At 41.5% G+C, this 13,708-nt stretch overlaps 1 long non-coding RNA gene across 1 annotated transcript in view; it reads left to right on the top strand.

Moving 5' to 3' along the window:
* LOC102060434 (uncharacterized) overlaps nt 1-13,708 on the top strand; it is a 338,547-nt gene that overhangs the window by 32,210 nt on the left and 292,629 nt on the right. Inside the window, exons 3-6 of the long non-coding RNA XR_003379910.2 lie at nt 5,039-5,115; nt 9,343-9,482; nt 10,157-10,390; nt 10,648-10,805. This is a non-coding gene — a long non-coding RNA (uncharacterized LOC102060434). The remainder of the gene's footprint in view (nt 1-5,038; nt 5,116-9,342; nt 9,483-10,156; nt 10,391-10,647; nt 10,806-13,708) is intronic.

Here is a 13,708-nt window from a genome sequence, read left to right on the forward strand (position 1 = left end):
AACAATACATTTTTGCAAGCAAAGTAAAAGGTGCTCTGATGACCACTAGAATAGACTTTCAAGAAGAACAAAACATTTTTGTCAACCTGAGGCTGCTTTACTTTAGGATCTCTAATGACAGGGTTTATAGTCTTTGCTAGCTAAAATATTATCAGTTCTTCAGGCTCGCTTTCAGGCATTACAATGTGTGTGTAAATGAGAGTTTTCCAGACCAAGCTTCACACCATATAAAAGTATATGGAGCCAGGGTCAGACAGGGCATAGAATTAGCTAGACTTTCATTTACAGTGTGTTACAGTTGTAAGGATCATTCATTCAAGCCCAAATTTTTGCTATTTTCATTACTGCCCAGGTGCTCTCCTGGAAAATTTTCACCTAAGAATTTCACCTAAACAGCTACTGAGTTAATACATGTATATTTAATTTATCTCCCTATTAAGCTAGTGAAATAAGAGCAGTTCCCTCAACATCTTTCCCATGTGAAGTTTTTTTTCCTGTAATAGCAGCAAGACACTTCATCACTCTTGGTTTATGTTTCCCCCTTTTGAAACAGGCATTAAGGGGTTGGCTCACTAGGCAGATTTGTAGCAAGGATAAATTCAGCTATACACATGAAGATGGCAGATATTGAACAAGGAAGTGCCATCCCAGATCAGTATTTCGCTGTCCAAGCTGTGGGCTGGCTATGGGAGTTGCCAAGCAGCTCCCATCAGCCAAAGTATCCTTAAATAAATGATAATATTTTTTTGTCTCAAGTTAAAAGATGATCAATTTTGTGCTTTTTGGCATTTATATTTGCAGTCCTTTCAATTTTTAAGAAGGATAATTTATTTTTTTTTTACATTTACTAATGGAGAAGAAGTGGGGATATTTGTTCTACAAGTGCCTGCTCTAGATGGAATATTTCATCTCTATTTATATTTCTTCTTTCTACAATGGGCACAGATATTTTTGTCTCATTATTCATAGACTTCAGAGGATTAGATAAGCAATAATGGTGAACAGGCCAGATTTCTTATTTAGAGGTTCCAGATCCACAAGGCTATGAATAAATAGGACAAACAGATTTAGCAAGGCTTACAGTGTATTAACTTCATCTCGTTTCTCATTAGTTTGGTATCGAGCTTGTCTTATAGTCTGCTGCAGTTGTACTGTATATAAAAATCTGCTCTCAAAACAAGTTGGTAGTTTCTGGATTTATTAATATTGATGGCTGAATGAGGCTCCCAAGTGTGTCATGACATTTCACACTGGAAAAGAAGAAAGTTGCAGCAGCTGTGCAGCATCCCAAGCTCCCTTGCCACCAACCTTTTTTCCTCTACTGTTCAGTCCTTCTTTTCCACCCCACTGAGGACAAAGATGTCTTTCTTTATTTCATGGGTTTGAACCTGTTTGGGAAATAAACGTTCTGCATACATAAAGGCTAATAGCTAACTGCTAGTTTTAGGCTATTCTGGTTAAAAACCCCACCTCATACATGTGCTTTTATGCTGTGCCCTCAGGCATTGTCAGAGGTTATGCTCTTCCATGTCTTGGATGGAAGTGTCAGAGCTATAAGGGCTCAGCTTTGTGAATTAGCTGCTCAAATTCTTTCTCAGTCCTGGAAATAAACAATAGGTAGGTCTTGTATCTCAAAGAAGAGAAGCACACACCCTTCTCTCTCTGCAAAGATCAGCAGGTTTAAGAGAACAAAAGAAAAGGTATTTGCATGTATCTTGCATACTTACTGAAATGGAAGTGACACTGTTCTTACAAGCAGAGGTGTAGAGAGCAATCCAGGCTATTGATTTTTGAACCAAGTCCTTTTGTTCCAAGGGAGAAAGTAATTCGTTCTTACATTAGGCTATGGCTACATTAGATATTGGAAATTTGTATAGCAAGACAAAAAGAATTGCTGCCCTAAAACTTATATAAGTCTGCATCTTCCCTGGCAAAATCCCTGGGTAGCTGCAGAATTGGTGACATCTTATCAGTTCTGAGCAGGAATTGTCCCAGAAGAGGGTTCTTGAGTGCTTTGTCATGCAAGTTTGCAGTTTGGACAAGAGCAGCTGAACACTGGTCACTGTCTGACAACTGCCTGAGCTGCAGCTTTCTCCAGTAATGAGCAAGTCAGAGTGTTTTGTATTTTTGTGTTTATGTGTGTGTCTGTCTCAACAGCTCTTGCTACATTGCCTTGCTGTGGAAATTTGCTGTTACAACAAATGCTCTGCTAACTGGTGATGAGATGTTTTAGGAAGCAGCTCTGCATGTACTATGATAAATGAACAGAAGGGCTATTTCATTGCGCTTCTTGGAGAGAAAAAAGTCCTGTTTCCCCTCATTGTCTCTATTTTTGAAAAGGGTTGTCTTTATTTCTTCTCAGTTTGCTGTTTTTTTGGGGTTTTTTTGTTGTAGCCATTTTGGTTCGGGTTTTTGGTAGTTTTTGGTTTTTTGTTGTTGAGTTTTTTTGGAGGCTTTTCTTTTGTTTTTGTTTTGTTTTGGTTTTTTTTTGTTTTGTTTTGTTTTTTGTTTTTCTCACTGCTAGATCACCAGAGCAGCCCAGTATTTGGGAAATTTTCCCAGAATATGTTGACACAATCAGCTTGCTGTCTGTCAGCATCCACAGCTGCTCTGCTGGGAAGGAAAAGGGACCTGCTTATTATTCACTGATGGCTTGTTGAATGCTTAGAGGCTATGATTCCCAGTTTTCTCTCCACCTAACTCCTTCATTTATCCTTCTGGGGAGAAAGTAATACTGTTTGGGAGATACAAAGGGGGTCTAATGGGGTAGAGCTGGGATAGTTCTTCTCTTAAGGTAATTCCCACCCTATTGTAAGAGACAGATTTTCACATGGGTGAATGGGAAAGAGATTTCTTGCCCAAATACTCCTTAGCAGTGTGGAGTGCACAAGGTAAATATCTGTGACTGGCGGACAAAATAATGGTCTGGTTTTGTCTCCTTCTATAAAAAATACAGTCTGGATCCAGAGAGAGAGAGTGGCATTTGTTGGCCCCTCTTGTGACACATCTGTGTGCTTGTGTCTGTCCCCACTTAATTACAATTAAACCCAGTGCTGGATGCAACCCAAGAGTCTCCCACGTGCTCCTGTGAATTTCATGAAAATAGGTGTCCGGATGGAAAACAACTGCCCTGCTGAGGGAAGGCCTTCCAAATTCATGCTGTGTCAGACTTTGGGGAAAGCACATTGTGGAGCTTCTCGGGTCATGGCATACATTAGCTCTGTTGAACTCAAACACCTACCTGTTAGGAGTGTTTGGTTTTCAGACTGCCAACAAACCTCGAAAATCAATTAGTCATGCCGCTTTACTTGCAGTACATATTTTCCTGCTGTTCACAGGTAGAAGCTATTTTATATTATCCCTAATTAGTTTTACATTCAGCTTTCCCTGCTGGCTAAGGCAGGCATTGCTTTGTGTACAGGAATTAGATCCCAGGTACCTTCTGAGTTTTTCAAACCTGCTATAAACCTCTCTGAATATCAGCAATGGTGTTTGTTTGTGTATGGCATGCTTGATGGAGAACGAGAAAGTCTGGCAACTGCTTAGTCTCTCCCAAAACTTTTGTCATTGCACTGGGGGGTAAGTGTAAATCCTCTTCTTCCTGTGGCCAGAGCTCAATATTTCTTAGATTTAAATGGATCTTCACAGTTCAGGTCTTCAGAAAGCAGGAAAATGTGTTTAATACATTGTATTTATACCTATTGGTGTATGCACATGCATTCAATCTGTTGTAAGATTGATCCAGGACTTTACATTTCTTAATGTCAAGAATTTTCCTTTGTTGTAGAGAAGGGAAAACCTTCTGTGGGGTGTGAGCTGTGGCTGTTTATCAATAGGGAAGTGATGCAAGGCTGGGGGCTAATTTTCCAGCAGTTATCATTGCACTGAAGTTTGGATAAGCCAAGTAAAATCCACCATCTTGTTAGTGTGTATTTTCCAGACAATTGTTCTGCTAAGGAAGATGGCATAGAGAATGCTCCCACTTATTTTGATGTTTTCCCTAAAACCTCACCCACTCTTTTCTTTATTTGCCAGGCTCTTATGGTTTCTGAGTGCTAAAGAGGATCCTCCCCATCATCTCAACTCTCCTCCTGCCACTTGCTCCACTTGTTCCTCATCTCCCTACATCTTTTTTGCCCTCAGAAAACCGTCCCCAGTTTTCTGTTCCTAATTCCACCTCTCTGCAAGTGGTTCCCTGGGAAGAAGATGGCACATTTTGAGGCTTGGGCTAAGCTGCCCAGTGGCTGCCCAGTTGCTTGGCAGGGCACAGGACATGGGGAATTGCTAAACTCTTCTCCTCAGCCCTGATTTTCGCAGTTTGCTCCAATTCATCTGAGAGAATTCTACCCTCCCTTCCAACTCAGTTGAAACCAGGCAAGCAGCTCAAATGCTGTTAAGAGGAACCTTTCAGACGGGCACAGTGCAGCCATGCAAACACACGCACTTAGAAAACCAGGGCCAGAAACATGCTTTTCCACATAAAGAGTAAGAACATAATAGACTGATCTCACCCCAGCAGAGTGAGCACATTCAGGGTGGTGTGTGAGAGCAAAATTGGAATCTCTGCCTCTATCTCTGCCCTGTCCAGTAGCTATCCTAGAAGCAGATAATTTGGTAATTTCATTCTTACAACTTCAGCTCCCCTAAATGACCTTCAAAATTTATTTGCTTCATTTACTTAGGTTTTAAGAGATTATGCTTAAGTAATGCTTTGCCGCATTTAATTTTTTGTTGTATTTAAATTTAGTGTGTAATGATTGTTTATATTAAATAATAGTGCCACCATCTGAAATTATTAATCAACAAAAGATGGCAGATAATGCATGTTAAGTTCTCTCTGTATTTTGGATCATTTATCTCCCAGGTAACATAAGAAGAATGTTAAATCCTGCTGGAACACACTCCCCAGCTGATGTAAATCGCCAAATGTACAGCAGCTGAATTTCTGGCCCATTATGTTTTCTATGAAAGATTTCTTTGCTTTTTGAGTATTAATTATCCATGATTTTTTTACTTTTCTTGTTTTCTGCCTTTGCAGGTGCTGCTAATTCTCTCAATTTCTTCCAGAAATGGGAAAATTTATCTATATTACGAAATGTGATCTTCCTTTCTCCAGTAAGCTGCATTTTCATTTTTGGCATCCATATTTAAATCCTAATGCACATAGAGATGTGAATGATGTGGGTTTTACTGCTGACAGTTTTAAATCCTACCATGCATCAGCTGCGTAGACAGCTTAACCCCTTCTTGCTCTAGCAGCAGACCATGTATTGTTGTGCAAAAGATGCCCATGTCCCACACTGCACAGATGTCTCTGTCAACAAACTGCCCCAACTTTATGTCCCAAAATTAAATCAGGTAAAAAAGGATGTATCAAGGCTGGATGCTGGGGAGGGGATGAAGGGAAGCCGCTTGCCCCCCAGCCTGCTTGGCACTGGCAGATGCTCCAAAAGCTCCCACCCAAAGGGACCCAGCTGAAGAGGTTCCTTTCCCCTTCCCTGATTCCCCCTTCAGAAAAGCTCAGGGGGAAGCCCACGATTTCTGAGCTCTGGAATGACTTTTCCACATCCTGCTGCTGTATGTGAGGGGCATTTCAAGCACAAGTGGGTTGTATGCCAGGGCAAGGAATATTCCATGCTGCTCCAGAGGAATTCATCACTGGTGACCTGCATCCAGCAGTCGTGGTTGGAGCCACAGCCACGGGAGAAATGCCTCTCTCCATGAGCCTGTGTGTGCTATTTGCCATCTCTCAGTGCTTCCCTCAGGAGCTGCAGCCTGCCTAGAACAGGGGAGAGGGTTAATGCTTCTGTCTCTGCAAGAGTTTAATTGGAAGGGAATTGTCTTTGACTTAATTTCCTCTCTTGTCTCCACTCAAGCCTGGTGGATCAAAAGAAAAGCAAATTGAAAGATAATATTTTGAATGTGCCCGATTTCAAAGTTGAACATGAATAATCTTTCATGCCTCTGACTCAATGTCTGTATCATTTTTGTCATGAAAGTCTTGAAGCAATGAGTATTTCTTGTGGTGACAAAAAGAATTTACTTTTCATCAAGAGAGGAAACCTGAGTGATGCTCTCACAGTACTAGAACACAGCTACTAATTACCTCATGTTATCAAACTTGACATTATCCTTTAGATTAAAATACCATATGTTTTATTTTATAATGAGAGGGCAAAGAACCAGTTACTACAAAATATTAAGCTACTGCATGTCGGGTGGCACTATATAGCAGGGTTTATTCACATAGAAATTCAATTGGCTGATTATTAGATTAACGGTTAATGCAATTTAATATAAAACCCTTCTCTTTTTTCTTTCATCTTCCTTTCTTTCATTGTTATTTTGAATTATAGTACTAGGAAAGTATTTTTCAAGTGGTTAACTTAAGTTTTTTTTCCAGCATCTCTTTATTTGTGAAGAAATGGATTCAAAGGTCCTGTTTTCTTTTTAGTGTTTGTGAAAATGAAGGATAGTTGTGCCTGCACTTCAAGAAGGGTGATTTAGGTAAATGTCTCTGAGGCAGCTTGAGTCAATTTAGCTTAGACTTGCTCTGAAATTCTCTATTGCTTTGCTGCAAACCTTCCCAAGAGAAAAGATTTACTCTTGCTGAGCTGTATTGGAGAAGAAGGTAGTTTTGTTGGTGTCCTACATTATGGCTGACAAAAAGGGTAGAGAAAAATGCTACATTGAACCACATCAATGGGGAGGAGAAAATATTTACTCAATTTTTCTCCACATGTTCATTCTAGGGGTAATGGATGTCAGTTGTCTTCTCCGAAATTCACATCAAACTTACCCAAGAAATCTATAAGGATTTTTTTTTATTGATGGTTTTCCAAGAATTCCTCATTTTCAAAGCACACATGAGAGGTTTTTCCACAACTTCTTGAGTGCAGATACTAGAGCCCTACATTTTGGCTGACACATTGGTAGAATAAATGCCCAGATCTACATTCAGCCCTGTCTTGGGAAGGCCTAAGTATAAATTTATGGATGGAAAAGTAACACAAAAACCCCGCCTACTCCTCTGCCATTCAGACCATACTGTTCTGAGAATGTGCTCCAGATCTGCACCATGGAACACAGGGGAAAGCAAAGTCTTGAGACAGAACAAAGGGAGAAGATGCAAGGGTAAATGCTGTTTTCCCATTACCATGGCACTTATTCATAGATTGGGAGAAATAAGTGGTGCCTGCTCTTGGAACAGAACCATTCCTTTGCTCATGCAGAGACATCTCTCAAGCCAGCTGTGCTGCCTTCGAGTTCCTTGTTATCAACTCTTACAAGTGTGGGGGAAAGCAACAAAATCATGACAATGATAAATGCTGCTTCTTTACACACCCACATGGTGCCAGCCTGGTTTGTGGTCCAAAAGCCCCTCTGTGGTCTGGCTCTGAGTAAACAGAGTTATTAGCAGTCATGGGAGGCTGCGAGGTTGGAGGTTGGAGCTGACCGGTTGTTGCAGAAAAACAACAGATTCCTCCTCTTCTTCTTCATTTTTTGTTGTTGGGTTTTTTTTTTGTTTCCTGGGCTCCTTTTATTGCTGAATCTTCCACACTTCAGAGTAGAGAGAGCTCTGTTGTTGTCTGGTGGCCAAAAACAAAATCACATAAAGGGGGAAGAGAAAGGCCAGTAAAACAAAGAGTAAAACAAAGCTGTCTCTCGCCACCAGCTCATTAACAAAGGCAGCAAGTGATCCCGTAGTGCCACCAGGTAGTGCCCCTGGGCTGGCAGGGTGCCCATCTGTGCCATCTGCTGCGTATCAAGCCTTCCTCTGCTTCCCATCACGCAGAACCTGCTGCAGCCAGGCGCTGCTTCCCTGCTGAAAGCGCTGCGGCACACAGCCAGCCCAGGTTAGCAGCTCCATAGCTCGTGCTGCAAAAAAAGGGAAAGGGAGGGAGGAGTGTGCATTGCACCTTTGTAGTTTCACAGTTATAATCGCTGCCATGGTATTTGTGAGTGTAATAGGACATTTTTCTAGCTGTTTGCAACAGGTCAGTGTCCTGCTTCCCATGTGCCATCTCACTAAAATGGCTCTTTTTGTCTGCTGAGTACAACTTTAGGTGCAGGTTAGTAAAACAGCTACAGTGGAATCATTGATGTGATTATTGGGTTGAAGGGGAACAATAAATGAAAATATGTTGTGTCTATTATGAGATGCAGGACTCAAAATGACTGACAGTCGTATAGAAGTGGGAATGAAATAGTTCTCTTTTTTGAGACTCAAAAAAAGGCAGTAGTAAAAAGCTCAGTATTTTACTCCATGTCAGATGATTTCTCTTCTATCTGAACTGGCACATTTCCTAGAACAATATTGTTTAAGGAAATAACTAGCCCATCAGAATGTTTTTCTTTTGCTGTGTATCATCTGCACAGCATTTTGCTCTGCTCAGAAAGGTAGAGTATGAGAACAGAGGGAAGCTGGAAGGAAGAGTCATTTCAAGCCTCTAAACAACAATACAGCATCTCCAAGCAAAGTGATAGAAGTGTAAGAGAACTTCGCTAATAAGTTAAGCATTGACAGATTCAGTGAGAGAAAATACATCCCAAATATCATAATTTCTTTCAGGTTTTACAAGGCCACATCATCAGTACTTCAAATCAATAAGTATGTTAAGGCCTGTGTCTGAGATTACAGTAAAGCTATCTAATTTCCACGGTGCAAGGAACTCCCAACAAATTTTGTAAAATCCATAAGTCTAGAAGTCTTGCATGTGAACACAATCATGTTGTTCTAGTCTTAAAAATTGAAAATATAAGATGGTACAAAATGTTCTGAAATGTCATAGGACTCTCTGCTTGGATGAGATGCTGCTAAAAAAGCCTGTTAGGGTTAGAAAATAAGGTTTTAGTTCAACTCCTGCTGGTCTGTGTTAAAGGAGAGTTTGATTTAAAGGCCCTTCTGTCTAAAAAACCCAACCACAGAAGAATTTAATTTCCAGTCTCATAAGCCTGGGTTCTTTGGATAACTCTCACCTCTGGCATTTTACCTTTTGGGGTTTTGTTTTCTGCTTTCTAAGTTGGGAATCTTGGAAACACATCAAAATTAAAAGAGGATGGGCAAAAGAGGTGTTGTGCCAGGAATAGTGCAAGTTTTACATGATTTTACTTTTAGACTGCTTTTCTTTCAACTTGAATGGGCTCACTATACTTCAGAGCACTTGCAAGAATAGCTCATGCATTGATACGTGATGTTGGATTTGAAGTGTTAGGCAGACACCTTAATAAATAGTGTGATATTTAAAGAGGATGAAATGACACCTAGTGAGTTATTAACTTTTATTTTGTGCATTTTGCCATCTGTGTTTCTTGCTAAGCTTCTCGTGTTCTTAAATGCAGATCCAGTAGTTTAGCTGATTTTGTACTGAAGCAACTCTGATGGAGCAAAACCTAAGTTTTCAAAGCAGACTTGCCAAATTTGCCAATACTGATCTGGAAGTCAAATACCCAGGTGTTTTGAAGAGTGAAAATGCTGGAAAGTGAGTATCTCGCTGACAGTTTTGAGTCCTTTTCAAAACCTAACGTTCATTTTGCCACCTCTCCCTGAGATCCTTTGAAAAATAGAATTCTAAATGTGCATGTTGAGCATTTAAAAATTAGTCTTTGGGCTCTTTTTGGAAAGAACTCTGCAGCTCTTTTGAACAGTTAAGGTAATTACTGCATCCCCTGAACTCTACTGACATGGTGCAGATAGGAAAAAAGAGCCATCAATGCCTTGCATCAACATTTAATTGCATTAATGTGCATTTGACTAAAGCAGACATTTGCTGGAAACGTGTACTCCAAAAACCACGCAGATGTAATTTTAAAAATGTTGAAATGAATTGGCCTGAGCTTTTTACTTTTGCTAAAATATGAGTCAGTACTTTTACATTTAAAAAAACCTCATTTCTGTTTCAAGGGATCTTTTTGAGACTGTAACCAATGCCAAAGAACAGCTGTACCACACAAGTGCAGGAAAGAAACTCTTCTTTTTCCCCCCAAAATACATAGAAAACCCATAGTTTCTGATCTTGCTGCAGCTGATTTGCTACATCTTTAACTTTGCAATCTAAAGTCATATGTCAGAGATTTGTGCTGCTTTACTTTTACCAGAAGTCCTTCTCTTCTGTAGCTTGATATCAGCTAAAATTGGGTTCACTGTTTTTTCCAGAGCAGGGTGACAGGATGAGAATTCCCCTGGCTTTGCTGTGGCAGCTGCTGCCCGGGCTGCACACCCAGCTGAGGAAGCAGACCAGGAAAGGGTGCTCAGAGTAGTTCCTGCAGCTGAAGAAAGAGCCTACACCAAACCCAGGACTTGCCTGTGGGTCACCACACTGCTTTTGGAGGAGATTTTTAAGGAGTTGTGAGACTTCAGACTCAAAGCATTATATCATGGTGAAAAAAGGTATTGCAGGTACTGCGGAGAGGCACAGCATCTGGTCTGGGCTAACTGAAATAGTTCACTCCTTTTCTGAGCAAAATGTCTCTTCAGCCTGACTTAGAGCATTCAGTTCAATGTCCATCAAGTGTTTCAGGTTGTTCATTTGGGGTTTGCCACTTTAGATTTTGCCCTTTTCACATGCTACCTCCAGACATTTCTTTTTGAACCCACTGGCAGGCAGTACTCCAACATGTCTGATTTTTTCCCTTTCTCTTTCCCAGGCAAAACTTCTCATCAGACAACCAGAATTTGCAGTTTCCATCTGCCCCAAGCTGAACTTTGGGCTAGAGGAGTAGCTGCAGGCTGCTGATGTCCTAAGAAGCACAGGGTTTGGGGTCTATCTGTGCCGCAGCACCAAGAGTTCATTTATCTCTCTCTGGTAAGTACATGCAATGTGGACTCACATGTAGCTTTTATGTAATCTTCCTTTAGGGGAACATCTAAGGTTCCTCTGCAAATGCTTCCTTGAGGCTGTGTGTTGGGTGAGCACATCCCACAATAATCCTGGTCTGTGCTGGAAATGCTCATACAGTAAAATCTGCTCATGGTTTCCACTAGTTTTGCTGGATAAGGTAGATGATGTTGTGTGGAGAGCATGCAGCCTGAGCAGAGTCGTGTGGGAGCACTTGGGCTGACCTGCTCTAACTTCAGAGTGTGCACAGAATTAAATGCATCAGGGAGAACTGCAGGGCTCCTCTCCTGAATGACAGAAGTCCCTCTTGACAGACACAGGGAAGCTGGAATTGCTGTTTGGCCCCCTGTACCGGTACAACACCGCTTCTGACATTCAAACGACAGTTTAATTTTTCTGGGGAGAAAATGTCTCTAAAATTTCTGGGGAAAAAGCTAAGTAAACCTTCAGAAAACTGCAGATGGAAAGCTTGTATTTATGTAAAATGGAAACATGCTGTGAATCATTGGAGAAAACCTATATTTTCTTGCCAATTATAACAATATTAGGTAGCAGTGATGGTTTCCAAGGCAACCTGGCCACGGGTGCATTCATGTGGAGTGTGTGTGACTACCTGCTTTGTCAAGCAATGGATGCATGTCAGAAGGTGGTGTGTGGGGGGAGTACAGATCATTTCATCAATCTACACTACAAAAACTATTTAAAAGCAGAGAGTTTGGGGTTTGGGTTTTTTTAGTTGTATGTCTGATTGTGCTGAGCATTTCACTGCTTTTCTAGAATAGGCAAGACATGGGAATAGGCAGATATGTGGGAGCCAGGCTGAAGACACCTGGCTCGTAGGATGTCCAGAGGTGTGTTGGAGGAGGTCTTCTAGCACAAATTAGTGTGAAGTCTGTTCATACATCCTCTGTGGATGTAAAAAAATGTACAGCATCTTTCCCCAAAAAACTTCCTTCTTCCTTTTTCCTGAACTGACACCAGCCTGTATTTCCCAAGGTGTTAAACCAAAAAGGTTTTTCCAATACCTCAGGTTTCTTGCCTTCAATTGCAGTGTTTGGTACACCTTATGTTTTTTCTGCCCCTCGTTCCTCTCCAACACATCTTTATTTGGTGTATTGAAGCTTTCCTGGCCTCTCCAGCTGTCTTGTGAAGCAGAGAGCAGCACACAGTGTAGTCCTTCCATATGTTTTCTTCAAGCTCTTGTTTCCTCTGAAGAGCCATTGCAGTTAAATATTGTGTGAGGACCCTGCTGTCAGTCTCCAGGGAATTCACTGCCTTGTCTTTGACCTTTTAAAAACTTCCAAGACCTGCACATTTAGTTTATTTAGAAAAATATTATCAGGGCTGCCCAATACCTGATACAGCTATCAGGAAAATAAAAAAACCAACCCTGTAGCCATCCAAGGGAACTGAGAAAGCAAGGTGATTCATGTTCATCAGTCTTGACTGCTTTCCAGATTGCTAAGGCAGCTGTGACACAGCCATGATGTAGAGTCCATCCCTCACTTTAGCCAGTCAGGTAAACTGAGCCTGCAGGTCTGGCCTGGCATCACTAGAAGCAGGGAAGATCACCAGGGGATGTAGCTGTAGCCTGAGATTTGGCTGAAAATTTCCATTTTTCTTCAGTAGCAGTCCCCTTTCCAAATGCATTTTACTTCAGGAAAAGGCTGAGAGGATTCCCAATTGCCTTTCTGTAAGCCAAAACTGTTGTGGTATTGAGTTCACTGTAACTTTGCAGCTTCCCCTGAGAATTAAACCAGTCATGTGAGGTGTTCAGTGAGCAGTTACTCATTGAAAAATGCCAGTGTGATGCCTGCTGGCTCCAACCCCACTGAAACTCTGCTAACGTGCATAGCCACATTCCTTGCTCAGCGCTGCTTTCAGAGTACTCAGGGCAGCTGCTGTGTGCAGGGAATGGCAATCAGGCCCTCAGCACCTAGAAGTAAGCTTGAGTGAGAAATTAGGATGCTGGGAATTTCTGCTTAAATTATTTCACCTAACCATTGCCTTTTACCGTGGATTACAAAATGCCCTCTGTGCATGGAGATGTGGATGCTCACACACACCTAACTCAGCTCGAGAGCTCACACTTGTGAGCAGTGAGAACCCACCCAGCTGACCAAGCTGGGAAAATGTACCCATCCACCTTCCCAGAGACCTTCCTCTGCACTGGCTCTTCTGAAACTGTAGCATAGGCCTGTTCCATCCTTGCTTGTGGGCAAGGGAAGATAAAACTTGGAAAGAGCCAGCCCAGATTGTCTCTTTCAGTACCTAAAAGGGGCCTGCAGGAAAGCTGGAGGAGGACTTTCTGCCATGGCTTGTTGTGGTAAGAGAAGGAGAAATGGATTTAAGCTGAAAGAGGGTAGGTTAGATCAGATATTAGGAAGAAATTTGTTGCTGTGGGGTGGTGAGGCACTGGAATTGGGTCTCAGAGAAGCAGTGGGTGCCTCATCCCTGGACATTGATGGAAGGCATCTAAAGGTGGCAGGAGCTTTTAAGCCCTAAATATGTCATTGAATACTTTGGCCCAAGTGATTCAGGTGCCCCTAATGCTTGAATCTTGTGTTTAAGCCTCTCAGCCCCCTTAGGGTTCCACATTATTTGGTAGTTTGGGTTCCAGAGAAAGATGCATCAAGCTCTTGCCTTTAGAGCCAAAATCAAACACAGAATTGAATTTCCTTTCCTTTTTACAATCTGGGACACTTGACAGAGCTACAGAAATCCCATTTGAAAAACGATAGCTGTTGATTTTCTGCTTGCTGAGAATTATTAGTATTTTTTCTATCCTGCAAAACCAGCCATTAAATCAGCAAAATGCCTTGGTATTAGAACCATTTGGAATGTGAAAAATACTGCTGCTTCTTGTTGAG

Source organism: Zonotrichia albicollis, chromosome 5 (genome assembly GCF_047830755.1).
Source record: "Zonotrichia albicollis isolate bZonAlb1 chromosome 5, bZonAlb1.hap1, whole genome shotgun sequence".
Classification (NCBI taxonomy): domain Eukaryota; kingdom Metazoa; phylum Chordata; class Aves; order Passeriformes; family Passerellidae; genus Zonotrichia; species Zonotrichia albicollis.